We start from the raw sequence: 6,000 nt of genomic DNA on the forward strand, positions 1-6,000 counted from the left end.
TACTTTACCAAGAGGAGATATGACAGCTGTTGGTCTATAATCAGAGGGGTGAGAGGAACTTCCTTTCTTTAGAAATGGGTGGATATTGGCTTCTTTCCATGAATATGGGAATGACGAAGTACGTATGCATAGTCTGAATAATTATGCTAGGATAGAGGCAAGTTCTGGGGAACACATTTTCAAAACAATTGGAGGAACTCCATCTAGGCCTGGAGCTTCGTTTGTGTGTGTGTGTGTGTGTGTGTGTGTGTGTGTGTGTGTGTGTGTGTGTGTGTGTGTGTGTGTGTGTGTGTATGTCTGTACGTGTGTATGAGTGTGTATGTGTGAGTATTGTTATGTGTGTAAGAATGTATGCATGTTTTGTGTATATTGTTAATGTATGTATACTGCATGTCACTGGGCGTGTGTGTGTGTGTGCATCGATGCTGTGAATGCCAGCATCTACGCACATGTACTCGCTATCATGTTGTTGTCTGTTTAGTGCATACACATTTATAAAGCCATAGTTAATTCTGTTTGCTCTCGACGCGGGTGTGACTAAATTTGTTTTTAATATCAGTGCCTTTTGGTGGAGCTTAAACTGGTGATATAAAGATTTGTATTCACCAGCGATATTTATAATGCTTGGAGTATGGGGGACAGATTAATTTGCCTAGCTCTTTTCTGTATATTTCTCATCTGGCCTCCAGCTGCATGTTGACATGTGCACACAGCCGGAGGGTATATAAGGCGGAGAATTTTGAATGGAGACAGAGTTTTTGTGGGACTGGCGTCGAGAGAGGGAGTGTTTGGACTGGAGATCAGAGAGGTAGGAGAAGCGGTATTTTGTGTGTTGTATATACTTCTGAACATCTTTTCGTTTCGTATCAGCATCCAAGTGCAAGTATTATTATTACTGCATTATTATTATTTGTGGCAATTGATTGTAGTTTATTTTATTTTATATGATTTTATTTCTTTTGTCTGACAAGTTTGTTCCCATACTTTAGTGTAATTATTCAGGGTATTATCAGGTGGATTGTTTTTCTTTTATTTTGTGTTTCATTGTCTCATTGTAAATATTATTAGCTTGTATTATATTAGGTATTTTCCATTGTGTTTATTTTGCCCTTGCTTACATCAGCTAATCTGATTTACTTTTGGACCTGTGTTGCAAGATTGGAGTTTTTTTTTTTTTTTTAATAGTTTTTCATCATTTAACTGTTTGTTCAGTTCCCTTTCCACTTTGTTTTTCTCAGTTTTTACACAGTCAGATTTGGTTATCTTGTGTCGCCTACTTCCATGTCTAACATATAAATTGGCTTTGCCTCGCCAGGATAATACCCTGATAATTTATTTATTATTTAGTCATTGTGGTTGTGTCATCATGGAGGGTAGAACTAGTGATGTTACTGTGGCAGCCCTACATATTGTGAGTCAGCAGGATGCAGTTGACTTCATCAACTCAGGACCAACGGAGGATAAAGTTAGAAGGTTGCAGAGGCAGGAGTTAACCTTAGTTGCCCAAGCTCTTGAAATTCGGAGTGAGTCAGTTAATGCCTTCCTGTCAACTAATTTATTCTGCCACCGACTGTTTGGCACAGATCCATACAAAGTCCCTGGATCCAAGCCAGACCTTGCATCAGTTTCTAGATCAGTTCATTCATCCCATGATAGTTTAGCCGAGGACACCGTCATCCACCAGAAAGAGTTTATTGATGCACAGCAGGCTAAGTGTGATCATGAGTATAGGATGTTACAGCTTCAACTACAGCTTCAGAGGGAGAAGAAGGGGGAGGAGAATACTAAACTGCAACAGATGAAGCTTGATTATGAAATTCCTTCAATAGTTCTTAAAAATTGCTCCTCAGTGTTGGCTCCTGTATCGGCAAAATTTTCCGCTTATGCATCCGTACCTCAAGTTTTCCAGTCTCTTGGAAAGAAGCAAATATCCATCATGTTCCTAAAAAGGGGGCAACTTCTGATCCATCAAACTATAGACCAATTGCAATAACTTCCATTCTCGGTAAAGTTTTTGAGACGCTAATTACCAAACACATAATTAAGCATCTAGAAATCAATAAATTAATCTGTGATCGGCAGTATGGCTTTAGACAAGAACGTTCAACTGTAGACATTCTTTGCCTTCTTGCCCATCAGATTAACAAAACAATAGACTAACAAGGTGAAACACACACAGTAGCACTAGATACATCAAAAGCATTTGACAGAGTATGGCACCGGGCCTTATTGTCTAAGATGTCACACTATGGCCTTGCATCGCTGATTCCTCTAATTCCTTCTTACCTTCATAATAGAAAAATAGGGGTCATGGTAGATGGTATTTATTCTCAGTTTCATTCCATAAATGCTGGCGTACCTCAGGGATCAGTTTTGGCGCCAAACTTCTTTCTCATTCATATAAATGACCTCCTATCTGTCACTCACAACCCAATACACTCTTATGCTGATGACTGGAACCTTCATAGTTCTTTCACATTTAGTACGTCCTTTACACAATTTGATATTATAAATTCCCAAATAAACACCAATTTCTCTGAACCATGACCTTTCAAAAATTAATCAATGGGGACAAACAAATCTGGTCTTATTAAATGCTCAGAAAACTAAATACATTAATTTCTCCAACAGAAAGAATCCCTCAGACTCTCACATAATTTTAAATGATGTCAATATTCCTATATCCACTACAATTGATATCCTAGGTGTTACTCTAAACCCCAACCTAAGCTGGACAGCTTATGTTAAATCCCTGGCTAAGAATGCTTCCAAAAAATTGGGACTTATGTACAGAGTTCGTGAGTTCTTCACTGACGAGCAGATGGCCACAATATACAAAAGTCATGTGCGTTCTCAGATCGAATACTGTTCACCACTGTGGAGTGGATGTGGAGCGGTTGCATTGAGGCAGTTGGACAAAATTCAAAATAAAGCCATCAGATTACTCAATAATCCTGTCATCACGCAAAACCTTCCTCCATTATCAGTATGTAGAGATGTTGCTTCTTTAGCATTACTTTATCGATATTTTTACCGTAAGTGTTCTGACGAACTGGCTTCAGTTGTTTCTCCCCTTCACATTTTCTCCCGAAATACTCGGGCAGCTGGGAGCGTCCATGAATTGGCACTCTCCCCCGCAATGCAGAACCTCTGCTTAACAAAATTCATTTATACCCAGAACTACTACTCTCTAGAATTCACTTCCTGGGAGTTGTTTCCCACAAATATAATCCACTTCAATTCTAATCCAGTTGTTATAAATATTTTATGAATGGAGGATGCCTTTAGGCAAATGGACTTTTTTTTTTTTCACTTTGTTTTTCCTTCCTCCATTCCTTATCTATTAAAAAAAAATGCATATGAATTGCCCAAGTGCCCCAACCAATTTTCCCCATTCTCTCAGAATTTAGAGCCGTTCACCCAATAAATTAGTTCCCCCATTCAATGAGTGCCTAGTCCTAGAGTTCTTTGACCGATTTGAGAAGGTTGCTACAGGTAACAAGTGGCCCAGAAACATATGGTCATCTTTAGCTCAGACAATAATCAAAGGTAAAGCATAGAAGGCCTATGAGAGTCTTACCCACCAAGAATCACAGGATTACAAGGTACTAAAGAAAGCCATACTGCATGCATACGAGATGAGACTCGAAGCTTACAGGCTGAAATTTAGGAATTGTAGGAAGTGCCCTCATGACACTTTTATAGATTTCAGTAGGCAGATGACTGATGCTTTTAATCAATGGATGTGAAGTGAGGATGTCTCAGAATCTTATGTTCAGCTTAAGGAACTTGTTATGCCCGAGAACTTCCTTGATAAGACTGATACAGACTTTAGAACTTACCTTGCTGATAAGAAAGTTAAGAATGCTGCTGAGGCTGCAGTTTATGATTATTTTTTGTTTAAGAATTTGAATAAGGGTAAGGAAGTTCCTAGGAGTGTTCCTCAGAAGTGTTACCCCTCTCAGCTCCCCAAACAACTCATCTCAGAAGCCCAACTCCACGAATTACTTCACACCCAAACCTGATAAACCCCAAAACTTACACGCCGCCCATTTACTTGCTCATATTGCTAGAAGCCAGGTCACACTGTGGATAGATGTTGGCGAACGTCAGGTGTTGTGAAGCCAGTGAGCTTTGTTTCTCGTGGAGCTCCCATGATTACCCCTTCAGTTGGTTCCCCAGTTGTTAGTCAGGGAAACTCTGTTTTACCCCCTTCTAGGGTTGATGTTGTTCCGGAAGGAGGGAAGGAGGCCACAGTTGTGTCGGAGCCCACTGTTTCAGGAGATGCGGTACAGGCGGTGACGAGCAGTGTTGCCCCCACTTCTTCATATGCCCCATACCTGTATTCTGGTTCGGAGAAGATGAATGGCGTGCAGCATCAGGTAAGCATTCTTAATGACACTGGTTCTTCAATTTCTTTGTGGGTAAGGTATAATGAAGTTCTTGATGTTGCAGGAGGAGAGTTTGTTCTGATCAGGGGAGCAACAGGTGCAAAGACTGTGCTGCTAGTTTCTTGTGAGGTTAAGTGTCAGTTGTTTGATGGATTGGCATGACTGGGTGTTGTAAATTATTTACCAGAGAGTGGTTTTGATTTAATACTTGGCAATGACCTAGTGAGAGGTGAGGAGATTACCACTCCAGTTTTGTCAGAGGGGCCAGTGCCCGAAGTTCCTCCACAGGTTGATCCCAGTGATGCAGAGACATTCCCAGTTTGTGCAGTGACCAGGTCCGCGGCACGTGCAGAGAGGAATCGACAGGATAAGATTGCTTGTAGTGTGCCCTGTTTTATCGTACCAGAGACAACAGTTAGTCCTACATCCGAGGACATGAAACAATCGGACAATGAGATATCTTTGGCAGATACGTTTATGGGTTCTTTGGAAGATATTCCACCTGTTCCTTTGGCGGAGGTGAACACTGAGAAGGTAAAGGAGTTGCAGTCTGGAGACCAGGAGATTCAGAGGTTGAAGTTTTATGCAGTGGATGATTTTGAGAAGGAGAAAGGTGGATGTTTTTATGTGAAAAATGAGATTTTGTGGAGATGGTGGAGACCTCCACATGTGAATGTAGATGATGGGATGTGAGACTACTATCAGATCGTAGTACCTAATGTGTGCAGGTAGGAGTTAATTATTCAACTGTCCCATTCTACTCCATTTGCAGGTCACATGGGTGTAAGGACGACCATGGAGAGGCTGTGTGTGGAATTCTACTGGCCCCGCATGGGAACAGATGTGGCTAAGTCTGTTAAACATTGTCATACGTGTCAAGTAGTGGGTAGGCCGAATCAGTTAGTCCCTAAGGCCTCTCTTGTTCCTATTCCTGCCATTGATCCCCCTTTTTCCAGGTTAATTAGTGATGTGGTGGGACCCTTGGCACAAGCTTCTAGCAGTAACTCACATCTGCTCACTATCATTGACCCTCCATGAGGTACCCTGAGGCGACACCTCCACGTTCTATCAAAGCTAAGGCAGTGGTTAGAGTTTTGCTAGATTTCTTTACAAAGTTTGGTTTGCTTTGGGTGGTTCAGTCAGATAGAGGGTGTAATTTCCTTTCCAACATCTTCCAGTAGTCATTAGCTCAACTTGGCATCACCAATGTCAAGAGCAGTGCCTACCATCCGAAGATGCAAGGTACCTTGGGGCGTTACCACCAGACTCTTAAGAATAGGCTCTGCAAGTACAGTCTGGAGCACTCTAAGGACTGGGACCGTGGTGTACCATTCCTCCTGTTTGCTACAAGGGAAGTACCATAGGAGAATTTGGGTTTCTCTCCTAACGAGCTTGTATTTGTCCATCGAGTTTGGGGTTCCCTGAGCTTGCTTAAGGAGACTTGGAGCAGTAACCTCGCCGAGAGCAAGAGCTTACTCCATTATATGCAGGACTTCAAGACCCGTATGAGTGAGACTCTGGAGCTGGCCAGGGAAAATCTCAAGCAGGCACAGGGAAACATGAAGGTGTGGTACAATCGAAAGGCCAGGCTGAGGGAGTTTAAGGTCGG

The sequence above is a fragment of the Coenobita brevimanus genome, chromosome 45 (assembly GCF_032717465.1).
Source record: "Coenobita brevimanus isolate Jiangsu-jjx chromosome 45, ASM3271746v2, whole genome shotgun sequence".
NCBI classification, from domain to species: Eukaryota; Metazoa; Arthropoda; class Malacostraca; order Decapoda; family Coenobitidae; genus Coenobita; species Coenobita brevimanus.